General features: G+C 47.6%; 1 protein-coding gene across 5 annotated transcripts in view; it reads right to left on the bottom strand.

Annotated features, from left to right (window-relative positions):
- Positions 1 to 19,461, bottom strand: part of LOC120400031 (bifunctional protein GlmU-like) — a 124,280-nt gene that overhangs the window by 8,866 nt on the left and 95,953 nt on the right. The window lies entirely within an intron of this gene.

Consider the following 19,461-nt stretch of genomic DNA (forward strand, 5'->3'; position numbering starts at 1 on the left):
TGTTAGTAAATCCATTTTTATTGCATGGTCTTCAAGCAGCCTCTTTCTGTGATATTCTCTCTCATTTTGAAGCAAGTGTTAATTGTGTCTCCTAGAAGCTCCTTGTGCTAGGCACTGTCCAGACACACAGTCCCTAAGAATTTACAGTCTAAATAGAGAAGAGAGTCAAAGGGTGGGAGAAAAAGAAGTACTGTCATCCCCACTTTGCAGACGGGAAACTGAGGCACAGAGAAATTAAGTGACTTGCCAGGGCAACAGAGTGAGTCCATGGAAAAACCCGGACTTGAACCAGATCTCCTGAGTGCCAGCCCAGTGCCTCAACCATAAAACCAACCTTCCTTTCAGAGATGCACCCAGTGGTGCCTCATGTTTCTGGAGCTGTCCCTAGTTGTTGCTCATGGTTCTGCAGGCTGGGCAATATCCTCACATGGCTCTCGGGGCTGCTGATAAATAGCAGGTGGCTTCCAGTGTTGTGGCGCAGAATCAGGAAAGTCGGGCACTGCGTGGCTTCTCTCTGCGCTTCCCCCAGGAGATTTGCTTCTCCTGGTCTTGAAACAAAGTGGATGATTTTTGTGGCTGCATTTTGGACAGACTGAAAGGGGTTATGGAGAGTCCAGCAGGCTAGAGAGGAGGAAGCTGCCGTAGGAGATTATAATCAGAACCACAGGGGAATGGAATCAACTGCCGACATAAGACTCAGCTAGGCAGACAAATAACGCACAGTGTCTGGGGGAGGTGGGAGGCAGCATCATGGTCAGTTTGCATATTCCTGGAGGTACTGGTTGAGTTTGGCAAAGCTGACCTAGGGGATTTAGCCACCAAACTGCACAGCACTGAATGAGCATTGCAGAGCTAAATCCGCCAGTGGGCTTTGAAAATCTCAACAATGGCCCTAAACGTTGGTTATGTAGTCCAGAGTCCTTTGGTCTTAGGCCAAGATTGTGACTTGCCTGCACAAAGCAGTGACACCCCCCGTTTAAACCCTCTTGTGGGCTACCTGAACCCGGCAATCAGATCAGATAGGAGTAAGTGGGACTATACAACTGCTTACTTCCACCCAGAGCAGATGGCCAGGGAGGGGCAGAGCCTCTGACCAGCACAGGTGAGCCAGCAATGTGCATAGGTTGGTGCTGATATAGATCGGCAGCAAACTGCTACTCTCCCAGAGCAAGGAGGAGCGGGGAGAGAATTGCATCTCAGAAGGGTGTCGCTAGCAGAGCTGATCGTTTTCATCTGAAACAACTTTTACAAAATGTGTAAAGGTTCCATGAGAAATTTTCTTTTTTTTTTTTTACTAAATTGCAGGGGTAGGGGACATAGAAAAACGTCAGCTAAAATTTTTTTGGACAGAAACAAAACTGTTTTTCTTTTCATTTATGTTTTCACAAGAACAAAACACACCCAACCACCCTGGTGTCTAGTCACAGCGCCACCCAGGGCTACTTCTGAGAGAGCGCAGTGTACGCACTAGGCTGTATCTAACGGCCCAATCTAGTCTTTTCATCGGTTGTATTTTGCAGGGTATAAGGAACAAGGAGCATGGAGGCCAGAGTCATAAAGTGAAAAATGGTGGGACTAGGGTCGTGATTTCTTTATTTATCTCCCTTCCATGGTAACAGGCACACAGCCCCATATGTGGCAACAATGTAAGCTAGTTCTATTTCTCAATAAAATATCTGAAACAAAATAAATGGTTTTATCCTACACTATATCTCCTCAAATAATAATGTACCGACTTAAAAAGAAAACCAACCAACATTCATATTCTGTCCCTGAGTTTTATTTTCGGTCCCACAGGATAGCAAACCAGGCATTTCAATTCTGAATTCGAATACAGTAACTAGAGTTCTCGGAGGGTTTGAACCAATGCCAGCAAAACAAACCCCAAATCAAATTTATTAGCTGGTGGAGATCTCTAACAATTTTACACAGTGACTTGATAAAGCCATCTGGGGATTCCTTTCAACATTAAGTGATTTAGAGCCCTGACAGAAACTTCATTGTCTGTTATGATATATAAAGAGTTTCTCAATATCAAGTCATGTTAAAACGGCAGCAATCTGGTTGCTTGCTATTTTCAGTGTATATCTTTTGCTTTAATCTGGAAAGCTTCTAACCTCACTCCCCCCACCCCACCCCGATATCTAGAGTCCTGCAGAGAACTATAAAGAGACAAAGTGAAAATTAACTAAGACTTGCAGCCTGTGCTTTTAAAGAGCTATCTGACGTTGGATTGCAAGCTCGAGACAATCCCTGGGAATCAGGGTACATTTGCAGAAAAGGAAACAGATCTGCCTCCCCATAATGATTAGTTGTTAAATGCCAGCAATAGGTTCAGCTCTGTACAAAGCACACAACTCTTAAAGAGAGACCCTGCCCTGCCTATGGATGTGGGCCAACGCCCAATAAATCAATCGGAGTCTTTCTGTTGCCATTCATCCGGTGTCGGATCAAGCCCCGTTTGTATCACGATGGTTTATGTTCCACCTTAATTGAAAAAAATGTTAATTTACAGTCAATGTGTTTGTATCTCCATATGTTCAAGAACAATATGATTTGGAATTTTTTTTTAAACTTGTCTCCTTTGTTAAAATCATTGGGAGGAGCAGCCCCATTTCATGTTACAGGTAAGGATTAACATTTCAAGAAAGAAGATCAGAAATTTTGCATCTTCTCTACTTGAGAAGGATGGTCCTATGGGTATATATGGAGATAGAACTAGAAGAGACCTTGAAAGGTCATTGAGTCCAGTCCAGTCCCCTGCCTTCACTAGCAGGAACAAATACTGTCCCTGACAGGTTTTTTTGGCCCCAGATCCCTAAATGGCCCCCTTAAGGATTGAACTCACAACCCTGGGTTTAGCAGGCCAATGCTCAAACCACTGAGCTATCCCTCCCCCTAATGCTACCCTGAGACTTGGTAGGCCTGGCATCAAGTCCCTACACTATCACAGATTTCCTGGCTGACCTTTGATGTGGTCTCTCGGTTTCTCAGTTCTCCATCTGTGAAATGGGGATAACAGCACTTCCCTAATGCACAGGGGTGTTGTATGGGTAAATATGTTAAAGACACTGTGCTGAAGGGAGCCTACAAACATGTTATTACTGCAACCCACTAACCCCCTTTTTTTGTCCTATGACTGCAGAGGTGTTAACAGACCACTTTTCCTTGAATGTTTAACATAAGGAGTTAACCATTAACACATTCTGAGACCAATCTGTCCCACCTGGTATTTTCCTGCCATGCTCTGAGTACCTTTCCCAGAGAAGAGCTCCCTGTAGCTTGAAAGCTTGTCCCTTTCACCAACAGAAGTTGGTCCAATAAGAGATATTACCTCCCCCACCTTGTCTCTGTAAAGGCATGTCTACACTTGCCATTTAAAGCACAAAACGTCCCTTTTTTGTGCAAAAACCATGGGACTTTTTGTGGTGAAACTCAGAAGAAACCACCTCCACGAGAGGCGTACAGTTCTTACTGCTGATCCTTTTGTGGTGATGTGCAAGTGGAGACACTTTCTTCCTGTGTAAACAGCTTTTAGCCTCTGGAGGATATCCCACAGGGCCCCTCGGGTGACCACTCTGGCCAGCAGCTCTGCAAGTGCTCACTCATCTGGCCAAGTGACCACGGCTGCTCTACGGAGCAAATGATCCCCCGCTTAGACCCTGAGCTCACCCTCCCACATTCCTTCCCACAAGATCTATCGTCAAAATGGAGAGAGCTGCAGTGTGGGATAGCTGCCCTCAGTGTGCTGTTCTCATTGGCGATGGAAGTGCTGCAAATGTGAACACTCTCTGATGCCTGTGGAAGTGAGGGAGGACACAAACCAGAGTTTTTCTTTCACTGGTTCCCTATCACCGGTGAAACTGACAGCGCAAAAACTCTCCTAGTGTAGACATAGCCTAAGAACGTAAGAATGGCCCTTCTGGGTCAGAACAATGGTCGATCTAGCCCTGTATCCTGACTCCAACAGTGGCCAGTACCAGACCTTCAGGGCAGCTGAAGTGATTAACTCTATCTTTCTTTCCCAGTTTCTGGCAGTCAGAGGGTTAGGGTTGCCCTAAGCGGGTGGTTGCATCAGCAACCATCTTGGCTTATAACCATTGATGGATCTATCTTCCATGAATTTATCTAGTTCTTTTTTAAAACCTAGTTCTACTTTTGGCCATCACTACATCCTATGGCAAGGAGTTCCATGGGTTAATTGTGCACTGTGTGAAAAAGTACTTCCTCTTGTTTGTATTAAAGCTGCTGCTTATTAATTTCATCAGGTGACTCCTGGTTTTTATTTTGTGGGAAAGGCTACCTAAGATAGATAGTTTTATCTTCAAACAATGTTAACAAAACTGTAAAGCTATTAAAAATGGAAACAATTTAAAAGCCAGGGATGTACTAGGAATATGACAACTAATCTGTGATCCCTGTACTAATACCTACAGCATGTGCATATTCCTATGACTTTAGAAAAGCAGAATAGCAAACATTTAAAATGGCAATCTGCACAGGGCAGTGGCCATTTAACTTACGGTGTGTCTACACTGGCAGAGTTACAGTGCCGGCAGTTACAACGCTGCTCAGAGAGTGCTGAAGGGAAACCACTGTTGTGTGTTCACACTGTCAGCTGCCTGCACAATAGTGTGATCACACTTGCAGCGCTATTTGGAGCGGTGCACTCTGGGCAGCTATCCCACAGAGCATCTCTTCCTCTTCTGCCGCTAAGAATTGTGGGAAGGCAGAGGGGGTCGCGGGGCACCCTGGGTCCTGTCCCAATGCCCAATGATGCATTGCTTCGTATCCCAGCAACCCCGGTGCTTCTGTCCGCATTTGACGCCATCTTTCAACGGTTTGTGTACTGCGCGCTCTGCCCCTTTGGGCTGCAGGAATGGATCCCGAGCTGTTGACCACTATGCTGCTCGCTCTGACTAACACGTCACAAGAGGCAGTGGAGTTATTCCTTAAACTACAAAGGCAAGAGGAGTGTGACATTGATCTCGCCACCCATAGTAGCTACAACATGTGATTGCTTGTGGCATTCACAGAGGTACTGACCACAGTGGAACGCCGCTTTTGGGCTCAGGAAACAAGCACTGAGTGGTGGGACCACATCATCATGCACATCTGGGACGACGAGCAGCGGCTGCAGAACTTTCAGATGAAGAAAGCCATGTTCATGGGACTGTGTGATGAGCTCACCCCAGCCCTGCGGCACAAGGACGCGAGAATGAGAGCTGCCCTGCCATTGGAGAAGCGCATGGCGATTGCACTGTGGAAGCTGGCTAATCCAGAGTGCCACCGATCAGTCGCTAACCAGTTTGGAGTGGGAAAGTCGACCGTTGGACTTGTGTTGACAGAAGTCTGCAGGGCCATTCATCACATGCTGTTCCAAAAGACTGTGACTCTGGACAACGTGTGTGACATTGTGGATGGCTTTGCACAAATGGGATTCCCTAACTGCGGAGGGGCGATGGATGGCATGCATATTGTGATTCTGGCACCAGGCGACCTAGCCACTGAGTACTTTAATCAGAAGGGGTATTTCTCAATGGTTCTGCAGGTGCTTGTGGATCACCGTGGGTGTTTCACAGACATTAACACAGGCTGGTCCGGAAAGGTGCATGTTGCATGCTTCTTTTGGAACACTGGCCTGTTCAGGAAGCTGCAAGCAGGGACTTTCTTCCCGGACCAGAAGATCACCATAGGGGAAGTCAAAATAACCATTGTGATCCTAGGATACCCTGCCTACCCCTTAATACTGTGGCTTATGAAGCCATACATGGGGCACCTTGACAGCAGCAAGGAGCAGTTCAAGAACAGGCTGAGCAAGTGCAGAATGACTGTTGAGCGTGCTTTTGTCCATTTAAAGGTCCGCTGGCGCTGCCTATATGGGAAGCTGGACCTGGCCAATGACAATATTTCTATGCTTATAGCCACATGCCTGTGTGCAGCAATGGTCGTCCCCCCCGTGACAGCAAAGTGGTGCGAGAAAGTTACCATTAATGGGGCAAGAAACAAAGCAGCTCTGCCAAGGAACCTGCGACAGCGGATTGCCCAGTATCTCCATGCGAGTTTCCTGGAGATCTCTGCGGGAGATTCCCATGAAGTGAGGGAGTCAATCAACAGCCTGTTCCAGCGCTCAGAGTAGGCATGTGGTAGGAGACAAACCTGCTTTCTGCAACCCTCCTGCCCCCAACAACTCACTTCAGTGATTCCCAGAATCAAATCCACCTACCAGGGGCCTCCTCTCCTGTTTGCGCTTTGCCAAGATCTGACTGCTGTGACTGGCTAGCCTCCTCTGGGGTAGAAAAGGGCTCCTGGCTGCATGCATCTCTGACCTTCGAGTCGTCCTCTGCCTCTGGGTCCTCCTCACGCTCCCCATTTCCCCTCCCCATCCTCCTCCAAGATTTCCTCCTCCTGGCTCGGTCCACTCTCGACTGGCACGTGAGCCACCGAAGTATCCACAGGGGCCTTCGCAGAGGAGGTGGAGTCGCCACCGAGTAGCGCATCCAGCTCTTTGTAAAACCGGCAGCTCATGGGCGCAGCACCGGAGCGGCAGTTTGCCTTGTGATAGGCATTCCACAGCTCCTTCACTTTGACCCTGCACTTCAGTGTGTCCCGGTCATGGCCCCTTTCTGTCATGCCTCGTGAAATCTGTCTGTAGGTATCATAATTCCTACAGCTGGAGCGCAGCTGGGACTGGGCAGCCTCCTCTCCCCAAATACTGATGAGGTCCAGCAGCTCGGCATTGCTCGAAGCGGGGGATTGCCTGGTGCATGGAGCAGGCACAGCCACCTGGAAAGATGCGCTGAGACCACTGCACGCGTCACTGAGCAAACAGGAAGGGGACTTTCAACATTCCAAAGGAATGTACGGGGTGGGGATGATGGCTGGTCACCTGAGGGCAGGGCGGTAGAGTTCAAACCCATGACCAAAGAGGTGAGAACAGGCATTGTGGGACACCTCCCGGAGGCCAATTGCAGTGCTGTAATCGACCAGGGTGTCTACATCGGCACCATGGCACTGTACCCCCAGCACGGAAAGCTGTACGCCTCTCGTTGGAGTGCAACTGCGCAGGGTCTGCCCACTAAGTGGCTTGGCTGTGTGCACACCTCGGGAGTTACAACGCAGAAAGCTGCTTTCCTGCGCAGAACCTTGCCAGTGTAGACAAGGCCATAGAGAGAAGCACTATTCAAACTTCGATCAAGGCTTCCGTAGTATTTATGTGTAGCAGTGAACAATGCTTCTGAATCTTCTGAGCAGTGCATCCTGGGACAGTGAAATTTGAACAATACTGTAGACCACACTCCTCCTGCTCATTGGCCAGCTCCTTCTGCAGCCAGCGCAATTCAGAACAGCCTTGGAACAGCTCTGAGTCATGCAGTCAGACCTAAGGTTGAAGGAAGCATAAAGGTGCCTTAGGGCCAACTTTGCCTCCCCTTCCCTGAGCTACAGCAAAGCATGAGCTTAATACAAGGCTCCCAGTTGAGCCTGTGGTTTTCAGGTTAACAAGGGCCAGAAACTTCAAGTTGAAATTGCATTCACATATTGTAGCTTTCCTGGTTTCTACTCTGCATAGGCTCTCAGTAGTTTTAAGTGTAAGTTAAAAATTGGAACAGAAATGGATGAACCTCATCCTCTGTCTAATTGCCAGATTTGTGTCACACACTTTTAAAGTTTGGTCATTTGCATTTTATTTGATAAAATATCTTTTTTATTTTATTTAATCAATTGTTGTCCTTTCCTAAGCCCGAAAGGATAGCATGGCTTTTGATTGTTCCCTCTCACATCTAAAACATTTCACAAACCTGAAGGATAGAGTTCTTCATTTCAATTAGTGTAGAGCTGATCATTAGCTAACTAATAAGACCAGTTTGCTGTCGCAACTATTTTCTAATTAAATTCAAAATGGAGATTTCTAACCCAGATGGTCAGTGCTGCTACAGATTTGTTTAAATTTGGTATCACAGTAACAAACTACTAATTAAGGTTTGTAAATACATTAATTCCCTCATGGCTTAGTTGTTAGTATTGCATACAACCGGTTTATTAAACCATCAATTGTGGCTGGCTTTCCGTGGGACTAACACATAATCCATTGATCACATCCTGGTACTAACTCATTTTGAAGGGATTCTGAGCAAAATCATAAACGATGTCTTCAGTTTAACTCATGCATATTGTTAATACATGTTTGACGTCATATTTAGATAATTTTCTGCCTCTGTTTTATGCAGCTATCCAGCAATTAGAGGCATCTATTCTACAGAGGCTGTTTAAGCAAATTTACATAGGCAAATCCTGACTATGCGCTGATGCTCTATTCTTGTGTGAAGTTCAAATAAATGGACGAGGTGGTAGTATGGTCCAGTGGGTAGGGTGCTAGACAAGGAATCGGGAGACCTCCGTTCTATTGCTAGCACTGCCATGTGCTGTTCTACGAGTTATGCCAAATCACTTCTTTTCCTGCCTATTTAGATTGTCAGCTCTTGGGAGACAGACTCTCATTTATATCGTGTATACACAGCACCTAGCACAATGGGACTCAGATCTCAGTTGGGGCCTGTACATGTGACCATAATACAAACAGAGAATGATAACACATGGGTAACGCCCAGGAGTCTGAGACAACAGAGCCTGACACTGCTCCCCAATGGATTGAGTAGCCGCCACAGCTGGTATCCAAGGGGACTTGGGCAGGGGGTCCCACTGGCCATACCCTTGCACACTTTAACATCTGGTCCCATGTAGATTTTTTATGTGGCTCCTCCTGTAAATTCTCAGGGGAGCTGTGAACAGCAGGAGAGTTTGCACCGTGCCGTAGGGTACGTCTACATTGCAGCTGGAGATATAATTTCCAGCTCTGGTACATGTACACATGCTAGCTTTGACTGAGCTAGGACATTCAAAATAGAAGCATAGCTGCAGCAGCGCAGGTGATGGCGTGGGCTAGCCACTCAAGTATAATCCCATCCAAAACCCTGGGAAACGACTCAGGATGGCTACCTGTGCCATGGAGCCTCCACTCCCCCATCCCCACATTTGCTGCTTGGGTTGTACTGAGCATGCTCAGTAACACTGCTGAAGCCAGCTGCCCTCACTCTGCCCCCACACTATCAGAAGACACAGGTCATTTCTGAACCCATCCCACAACTGTATAACTATATAGTCTTATGGGAAAGGGTTCCCATCCAGCAACTGTGTCCTGCTCCAGAATAGGCAGCAAACCCGTCATCCAAAGAGAATGCTATTCTTTCTACATAGGGTCTTATACCATGCTCATCACCATAGTATGCCGCTCCCCCCAAATCTGTCCTGTCTTGGGGAGAACACTTCCCTGCCCCCTGCTTGTGAGTGCTCCCATGAAGAGGGAAAACCCTTTCCCCTACTATCAAGACAAGGTATACAAGGAGGAGGAGCTCAGGTAGGACTTGAACCCACAACATGCACAGATGACTGGAGTGGTGCACCACAGTGCACCTTTAAAAAGCCCATCCCAGGCTGCTGTCTCACTATCACTGCCTGGTGATCTGAGACACCTTAAGCCTGTAAATCAATGCAGCTCCATCAAAGGCAATGGAGATATTTAGAGCAGCTGAGGATCTGGCCCTTCCAAGTTTTAAAACCAAGGAAAAAGGAAAGAATTATATTTGCATGTGGAATCTTGGTTGCTTACCTATCCCAGCCCAAATTGCTCCTCATACCAAATCCTGGCTTGGGATTCACATATTATGCATGGCAGCTCCCATTTACTTAGGTGCATGTGCATCTCCAAAGGCTCACTGAATTTGATTTCAATGAACCATTCATTATAAGAACTGGAAAATATTAATCTGCAATATACTACTGTTATAATGCGCAGGCTGAAAGAACCTTCACTGTAACAGCTCTATTGAGTGCTTATAAAGTAGAGGATAAATGATAGATAACTGTGAATTGCAAGGTTATGTAAACATTGAGGGGGTTCATAAAAATCCTATTAAACCATAAGATAAAAGCGTGGATGATTTGTCACATCACCAGGGCCCAAGAACACATTAATAAATAGAATAATAGGTAATGAACCATGAAGTACAAGGTTATAGTGTCATTCTGTGGTGGAGAGCCAGTGACAATATAAACAATGAGGGAAAAAAGCTTTGTTGGTTTGTCACCAGATCCTTGTACTACATCTTTTTATACCTATTTTTAATGAATGCCTTGTCACCTCCCAGGCAGTCTTCTCCCAGATCCCCCATTTCCCCCGCTATTCGTCTGAAATGCCCATGCTGATGCTCTCCTTCTTCCTCTCAAGCTTGGGACTTCAAGAACTTTTCCCCTACGGCGAGCGCAGAAGTCAACTTTTCCTTTCATATTTCCAAAGCGTCACTGGGATGTTGGCGAGGTGGGGCAGAGTTTTTTTGTTTTGCAGGAGCACCTACAGGTCCTGCTGCGCCTTTTGCTCTTTAAGCAACAGACACGTGAAGAAACCACACACAAGTTGGGTCCCAAATAACCAAGTTTAGTAACGATACACAAACTTGCAAAGCCTACTTACGCAGGGGCCAACTTTCTTCTTTGTGGGTGGGTGCCCCTTGCCGAGGCCTCCCCCCACTCCGCCCCTTCCTCCAAGACTCTGCCCCTTCCCCGCCTTTTCCCACCCCTCCCCCCAGCGCCTCCCACCTGCCGCCGACCAGGTGATCCGTGGGTGGCTGGTGGGCACTGAATACCCACTATGGAGTTAGCGTCTATGCCTACTTATACACATATACTGCTGCTCTGACTGGCTTCTAAAACATAAAATGGGGAGCAAAACCAAAGGGCTCACAGGTATTCCTATACACGACAGGCCCCAACTGAGGCTATGTTTTCACTGTGGGGGGGGGGGGGGGAGGTGTGTTTTTTCCTCAAGATAACTACCGTGATGTACAATCCAAGTGGAGCCAGGGCACTGTAGTTTTTACTTCAATGTAGATAGTCACAGTAAACCCCTGATGGGAATGGAGAGGGCAGCGTTAACCTCTAGGCTGAGGTAAAAACTAGCCATGCCTTTCCTCCATTAGCATTTTCCATTCAGATCGCTATCCCGATGTAAAAACAGAACTACGTTTTGCAGAGAAAATAGCCTGGGATCAGGGCTTCATTGTGCTAGGTGCCGTGCAAAGACATAGTCTCTGCTCAATGAAGCGCACAATGTAAATAGCCAAGACTGACAAAGGAAGCGTCATTAGCTCAGTTTTACAGATGGGGAACTGAGGCACAGAGACAGCAAGGCCCAGATCCTCAAAGGTGTTTAGGCTCCTAACACCTATTGGTTTCAATGCAAATTAGGATTCTAAATACCACTGAGGACCTGGGCCTAAGTGACTTGCCCAAGGTAACACAGGAGGTTTGTAGCAGAGGCAGGCTGAGTTCCAGACAACCACATCGACTAAGACCATTCTGCCTTGCTAAAAAGGTTATGATTGCTATCACTGTTTTTACTAAAGTGATGAGTTGTAAGTAGCCTCGGGAAGCTGTGAACGGCTGTTCATTTATTCTTACATAAAAAAGGAAGGAGCAGAAATCTGTAATTTGTAATACTTCCTCCCCCTCCACTCAGCCTAGGCCAGGAGAGCTGACCACCTGAATTCATGTGCAAAACGTCGGCGCTCTCTTCTCCCCAGAGTCCTGCTAGCTGTTCCCTGCCTCTAGCAGCATTAACATCCAAACAGGCTGCTCTGCAAAATTTAACACGGATAATGCCACTGTCAGGAACAATTCTATCTCCCCTTTTGCTGCATGTCAGAGCTAAGTAGCCAAGAAAGGCTTGGATAATTCCCTTCTCTGATTTTCAGGCCAGCTAGCCACAGCCTTCCTTTACATAGCAGACCCGGGTTTCATATGGCCCCAGTGTCTATACAAGCCCCTGACCAGTCACTTTGGTGGCCGAGGGCAGCACTCCTCTGTCTCGACTCTCACTTCACGCGGTGAGGAGAGTTGTGCTGAACAGCCTCTGGAGGTGAGTGGAAATCAGCTAACTTTGGCACTCTTTGTCCTCTTTTCAACATCTAGCTTTGATTGAAATCCTTGGGCACTCAAGTGGTTGTTGACTTAATGGAGTAATGAGATATGCCCTTAAGTGAGGCTATTTCAGTGCCCATTCATCTTCTCCTAGAGCAGGAGATACAAGGGGAAAGTGTTTCTTCTCTAATCCTTGTTGGTTGTAATGGCTCAGCAGAACGCAGGCTCGAGCCCAGCGAGGTATTCCTCAGGGTACACGGTATGTAGGCATTAACTCCTCCCTGAGCTAACTCCAAAAGGGTCCAGGGCAAACCTACCCCAGACCGATAAGAAATCTGTTTGATTCAGGTTCTCTTACTACACCCATCACCATGGTATCTAAACGCTTAAGAAAACCTTGTCCTGTCTTCCTGATGATAGTCAGACCCTAGTCTGATGTACCTAGCATATAACTTTTTCTTTTCACAAAGGACTTGGCATCATGAAGCAAGCAGTTAGAAGAACTGTCCTGGGATACCCCTGTGGGTGCAGTGGTACAGTATAGGTGTCCTGGATACACAACATACCACTCTTTGCTTTGCATGTTGTACCCTCTTAAGAAAGAAGCTTGGTAAGATCATCAGGCAATTAAATTACTTTAAAAAGGCTTATCTCAGAAGAGCGAACCTCACTATCAGTCACCACAGTTATTCCCCCAGATATCACTATCCATATGGAAAGACCCTTAAAAAAACATTTCCTCAGAGTCCAAATAAATTACTCCCAATCCCTCCCAATAAAGAAGGGTTTAAGAATAAATATTGTCTAGGATGTGCAGCAGGGTTCTTGTACTCAGGACTCCTGGATTTTGTTCCCCAGGGGTTTTGGTCACTGACTGTCTATAACCTGAGGCAAAACACTGAACATCAATTTGACTCAGTTTACTCCCCAATGAAATGGGTATAATAAATAACAGTACTTAGTGATTTCACAGGGGTGTGGTGAGGGTTTAATTAATTGAAGCACGTGTGCTGACGAAGAATGCCATCCACAGGTAAAAGATTGAGCACAGCAACAACACTCTCAGTGTGTGCTTTGGGGTGCATGGCACCCCAAAGTGGGCAGAGACGGGGGGAGGCAGTGGAGCATTAATTCTGTTCTCCCCACCCCACGCCACGCAGCAGATCACACTAGCCACAACTGAGGGCGCAGGCCTAAAGGATAGGGCAACATGCACAGTTTAGCTGCATACTGGGCTGTTCAGGGAGGGACTGCACCCCTGGCAGACACAATCCTTCTCTGAGCTCCCATTGGAGTCATATGGCTCCACGCTGCGCCCTGCTGGGGACATTTTGACCCCCCAATTTTTTTTTTATTTTTTTTTGGCCATACATCCTGTATTCTCTCATTCCACACACATAGCTGCCAGAAGGCACAGGCAGACAGAAAGGCATAGGTGAGGATTCTTCAGGGGAGGAATTTAATGAGACAGCTGTATCAGAAGGAAAGATATTGCATTGCCTTAGGTAGATGTGCTCTGCTTTGCTGCTTCTCTATGAAGAGTTGAATCAATGCTTAAATCACATTTTCTCTTGCTTCCAGGCTCAGCTCCATTTTTTTAATATGGCAGAAAAATCTATTTTTTCTGCTGAAAATTTTGTCCCAGATAGTAGGAAACCAAGGGAAGTGGTGCTGGAAGGGGACAGCATCCTCTGGAGTCTGAACAAGTGTGTTCACTCAGAATTTTATAAATAGGACCAAATTTCATATTAAAGTCAATGCCTGCTCTGAAAATTGACTTGTAAAAATGGGATTCTATAGTTATTGTCTCTCATGATTAGCTCAACTGTCAATTAAAAACATTTTTCTAATTGCCAGTGCTGCAAATTCAATCTGGGATCTGAGAGTCAAGCTGGGTTCTTTCTGGCCCATGGGTCATCAGAAGTAATAAAGATTTTACAGGCCAGTTTCTTCCTTCAGTTATATCTGTCCAGATCCATTGTATTCAGATACTGTCCTTATGTTATTTGTACTGATTTTAACCCTTGTCCTTTTTTTACTTACCCCTTCGGTTGTCTGTTCCATTCAGATGCTTTTCTTATCTGATTTAGGTTGTAAGCTCTACAATCTAAATTAGACAAGCATGGAATGGCAAATGCATGGCACATTATAAATGTATAAGTCAAATCTTTCTCCTCTTCCTCCCCCTTGCCTCAGGGTATGTCTACACTATGAAATTAGGTCAAATTTATAGAAGTCGATTTTTTAGAAATCGATTTTATACAGTCGATTGTGTGTGTCCCCACTTAAGACCATTAACTCGGCGGAGTGCATCCACAGTACTGAGGCTAGCGTCAACTTCCAGAGCATTGCACTATGAGTAGCTATCCCACAGTTCCTGTAGTCTCTGCCGCCCATTGGAATTCTGGGTTGAACTCCCGTGCCTGATGGGGCAAAAACATTGTCACGGGTGGTTCTGGATAAATGTCATCAGGCCTCTCCTCTCCCTCCCTCCATGAAAGCACTGGCAATAAATCATTTCTCCCCTTCTTTCCTGGGTTACCTGTGCAGACGCCATACCACGGCAAGCATGGAGCCCGCTCAGCTCACCGTCACCATATGTCTCCTGGGTGCTACCAGACATGGTACTGCATTGCTACACAGCAGCAGCTCATTGCCTTTTGGCAGCAGACGGTGCATTACAACTGGTAGCCGTTGTCTCCTGGGTGCTCTTTTAGCCGACCTCGGTGAGGTCGGCCGGGGGCGCCTGAACATAAATAGGAGACGACGATGGCCAGCAGTCATACTGAACCATCTTCTGGCGAGCAGCCAGGAGATAGGGGCGGCTCTGTGTTTTTTGCCACCCCAAGCCTTCGGCGGCGTTTCTGCGGGAGGTCCATCGGTCACGCGGATTCGGCGGCGGCTCTCAGAGTGACCAGCAGGCTGCCCCCCGCAGCTTGTCGCCCCAGACACACGCTTGCTGCGCTGGTGCCTGGAGCCGCCCCTGCCAGGAGATGATGATGGCCAGCAGTCATACTGTACTGTCTTCTGGCGAGCAGCCAGGAGATGATGATGGCCAGCAGTCATACTGTACTGTCTTCTGGCGAGCAGCCAGGAGACGACGATGGCCAGCAGTCATACTGTACTGTCTTCTGGCGAGCAGCCAGGAGACGACGATGGCCAGCAGTCATACTGTACTGTCTTCTGGCGAGCAGCCAGGAGACGACGATGGCCAGCAGTCATACTGTACTGTCTTCTGGCGAGCAGCCAGGAGACGACGATGGCCAGCAGTCATACTGTACTGTCTTCTGGCGAGCAGCCAGGAGATGAAGATGGCTAGCAGTCCTACTGCACCGTCTGCTGCCAGCCTAAGATGTATAAGAGAGATGGAGTGGAGCAAAACAAGAGAGACCAGATTTGTTTTGGATTCATTTGCTCCCCCCTCCCTCCCTCCCTCCATGGATAGTGGGAGGTGGGCTAGCTCAGTGGTTTGAGCATTGGCCTGCTAAACCATGGGTTGTGAGTTCAGTCCTTGAGAGAACCAGTCTGTGTGACAACACTGTAAACCGTATCGTCAGTTGCCCCTCCCTCTGTCAGAGCAACAGCAGACAATCATTTTGCGCCTTTTTTCAGCACAGATGTCATAGCACGGCCAGCATGGAGCCCGCTCAGATCACCGTGACAATTATGAGCATTGTAAAGACCACGCGCATTATCCTGCAGTATATGCAGAACCAGAACCTGCAAAAGCAAAACCGGGTGAGGAGGCGACGGCAGTGCGGTGACGAGAGTGATGAGGACATGGACACAGACTTCTCTCAAAGTACGGGCCCTGGCAATCTGGACATCATGGCATTAATGGGGCAGGTTCATGCTGTGGAATGCCAATTCTGGGCCCGGGAAACAAGCACAGACAGGTGGGACTGCACAGTGTTGCATGTCTGGGATGATTCCCAGTGGCTATGAAACTTTCGCATGCTTAAGGGCACTTTCATGGAACTTTGTGACATGCTTTCCCCTGCCCTGAAGCACAAGAATACCAAGATGAGAGCAGCCCTCACAGTTCACAAGCAAGTGGTGATAGCCCCGTGGAAGCTTGCAATGCCAGCACCTACCAGTCAGTCGGGCATCAGTTTGGAGTGAGCAAATCGACTGTGGGGGCTGCTGTGATCCAAGTAGCCAACGCAATCAAAGAGCTGCTGATATCAAGGGTAGTGACTCTGGGAAATGTGCAGGTCATAGTGGATGGCTTTGCTGCAATGGGGAGTCCCTAACTGTGGTGGGGTGATAGGTGGAACCCATATCCCTATCTTGGCACTGGAGCACCAAGGCAGCGAGTACATCAGCCGCAAGGGGTACTTTTCAATGGTGCTGCAAGCACTGATGGATCACAAGGGACATTTCACCAACATCAATGTGGGATGGCCAGGAAAGGTACATGACACTCGCATCTTCAGGAACTTTGGTCTGTTTCAAAAGCTGCAGCAAGGGACTTTCTTCCCAGACCAGAAAATAACCGCTGGAGATGTTGAAATGCCTATAGTTATCCTTGGGGACCCAGCGTATACTTTAATGCCATGGCTCATGAAGCCGTACACAGGCAGCCTGGACAATAGTCAGGAGCTGTTCAACTATAGGCTGAGCAAGTGCAGAATGGTGGTAGAATGTGCCTTTGAATGTTTAAAAGCGCGCTGGCGCAGTTTACTGACACAAAAAGACCTCCGTGAAATCAATATTCCCATTGTTATCACTGCTTGCTGTGCACTCCACAATATCTGTGAGAGTAAGGGGGAGACGTTTATTGCAGGGTGGGAGGTTGAGGCAAATCGCCTAGCGGCTGATTTCATGCAGCCAGACACCGAGGCGGTTAGCAGAGTACAGGAGGGTACAGTGCGCATCAGAGAAGCTTTGAAAACCAGTTTCATGACTGGCCAGGCTACGGCGTGACAGTTCTGTTTGTTTTCCTTGATGACCCTCCCTTTGGTTCACTCCACTTCCCTGTAAGCTAACCTCCCTCCTCTCCCCCCTTCGATCACCACTTGTAGAGGCAATAAAGTCATTGTTGCTTCACATTCCTGCATTCTTTATTAATTCATCACACAGATAGAAGGATAACTGCCAAGGCAGCCCGGGAGGGGTCAGGGAAGGACAAGGCCACACTGCACTTTAAAACTTATTGAATGCCAGTTTTCCGTTGCTTGGGCAGTCCTCTGGGGTGGAGTGGTTGGGAGCCCAGAGGCCCCCCCACTGCGTTCTTGGGCGTCTGGATGAGGAGGCTGTGGAACTTGGGGAGGAGGGCAGTTGGTTACAGAGGGGCTGTAGCAGCGGTCTGTGCTCATGCTGCCTTTCCTGAACCTCAGCCAGACACCGGAGCATATCAGTTTGTTCCTCCAGTAGCCTCAGCATTGCCTCTTGCCTTCTGTCTGCAAGCTGACACCACCTATCATCTTCAGCCCCCTACTTATTATCTTCAGCCCGCCACCTGTCCTCGTGTTCATATTGTGCTTTCCTGGACTCTGACATTGTCTGCCTCCATGCATTCTCCTGGGCTCTTTCAGTGTGGGAGGACTGCATGAGCTCAGAGAACATTTCATCACGAGTGCGTTTTTTCTGCCTTCTAATTTTCACTAGCCTCTGGGAAGGAGAAGATAGTGTGAGCGTTGAAACATTTGCAGATGGTGGAGAAAAAAAAGGGAGAAGGGGAGTCAAAAAGACACATTTTAGAGAACAATGAGTAGACTCATGGTAAAGCTTGCTGTTAACATTACATAGCACATGTGCTTTCGGTACAAGGTCACATTTTGCCTCTTATTGAGAGTATTCCGGTTTGGTGTGAGAAATCTTTCACGCAGGGCCAGGCAACAGAATTTGGCTTGCAGGCAGCCATGGTAAGACACAGTCTTTTGGCTTCTTTAACCTTCGTAACATGTGGGAATGGTTTTAAACCACAGCACCTTCATTTCTCATACCAAGCAGCCGTTGGGATGGCCATTTAAAATGGGTTGGCCATTTAAAAGGAGAAGGGGCTGCGGTTTTCAGGTTAACATGCAGCACAAACCCAACTAACACCCCCACACTCACACTCCCACAGACACACCCAATTCTCTGGGATGGTCGCTTCACACCTCCCCGCACCGCGTGGCTAACAGCGGGGAACATTTCTGTTCAGCCACAGGTAAGCAGCCCAGCAGGAATAGGCACCTCTGCATGTCCCCTTAATAAAATCACCCTATTTCAACCAGGTGACCAGGAATGATATCACTCTCCTGAGGATAACACAGAGAGATAAAGAACAGATGTTGCTTGAATGCCAGCAAACACCAGGACCATACGCTGCCATGCTTTGTTATGCAATGATTCCAGACTACGTGCTACTGGCCTGGCATGGTGCATGGTAAAGTGTCCTACCATGGAGGATGGAATAAGGCTGTCCTCCCCAGAAACCTTTTGAAAGGCTTTGGGAGACATCCAGGAGAGCTTTATGGAGATGTCCCTGGAGGATTTCTGCTCCATTCCCAGACACATTAACAGACTTTTCCAGTAGCTGTACTGGCCATGAATGCCAGGGCAAATTAATCATTAAACACGCTTGCTTTTAAACTATGTATAATATTTACAAAGGTACACTCACCAGAGGTCCTTTCTCCGCCTGGCGGGTCTGGGAGGCAACCTTGAGTGGGTTCAGGGGTACTGACTCCAGGTCCAGGGTGAGAAACAGTTCCTGGCTGTCGGGGAAAATGGTTTCTCCGCTTGCTTGCTGTGAGCTATCTTCACCCTCCTCATCTTCCTTGTCCCCAAAACCCGCATCCCTGTTACGTGCTACTACATTGACGGAGTCAAAGCACAGGGGTGGGGTAGTGGTGGTTGCACCTCCTAGAATAGCATGCAGCTCATCATAGAAGCGGCATGTCTGGGGCTCTGACCCGGAGCGTCAGTTTGCCTCTCTGGTTTTTTGGTAGGCTTCCCTCGGCTCCTTAAGTTTCGCGTGGCACTGCTCTGGGTCCCTCTTATAGCCTCTGTCCTTTATGCTCTTTGAGATTTTTTCAAATGTTTGGGCATTTCGTCTTTTGGAACGGAGTTCTGATAGCACGGATTCGTCTCCCCATACAGTGATCAGATCCCGTACCTCCCGTTTGGTCCATGCTGGAGCTCTTTTGCGATTCTGGGACTCCATCATGGTCACCTCTGCTGATGAGATCTACACTCACCTGCAGATTGCCACGCTGGGCAAACAGGAAATGAGATTCAAAAGTTCGCGGGCCTTTTCCTGTCTACCTGGCCAATGCATCTGAGTTGAGAGCGCTGTCCAGAGCGGTCACAATGGAGCACTCTGGGATACCTCCCGGAGTCCAATACCAAATTCAACCCAGCAAGGTCGATTTCAGGGCTAATTCCCTCGTTGGGGGAGGAATACTGAAATTGATTTTAACAGCCTTTTAAGTAAAAAATAACGGCTTCATCGTGTGGACGGGTGTAGGTGTAAATCGATCTAACACTGCTAAATTCAAC

Source organism: Mauremys reevesii, linkage group 3 (assembly GCF_016161935.1).
Source record: "Mauremys reevesii isolate NIE-2019 linkage group 3, ASM1616193v1, whole genome shotgun sequence".
NCBI lineage: Eukaryota > Metazoa > Chordata > Testudines > Geoemydidae > Mauremys > Mauremys reevesii.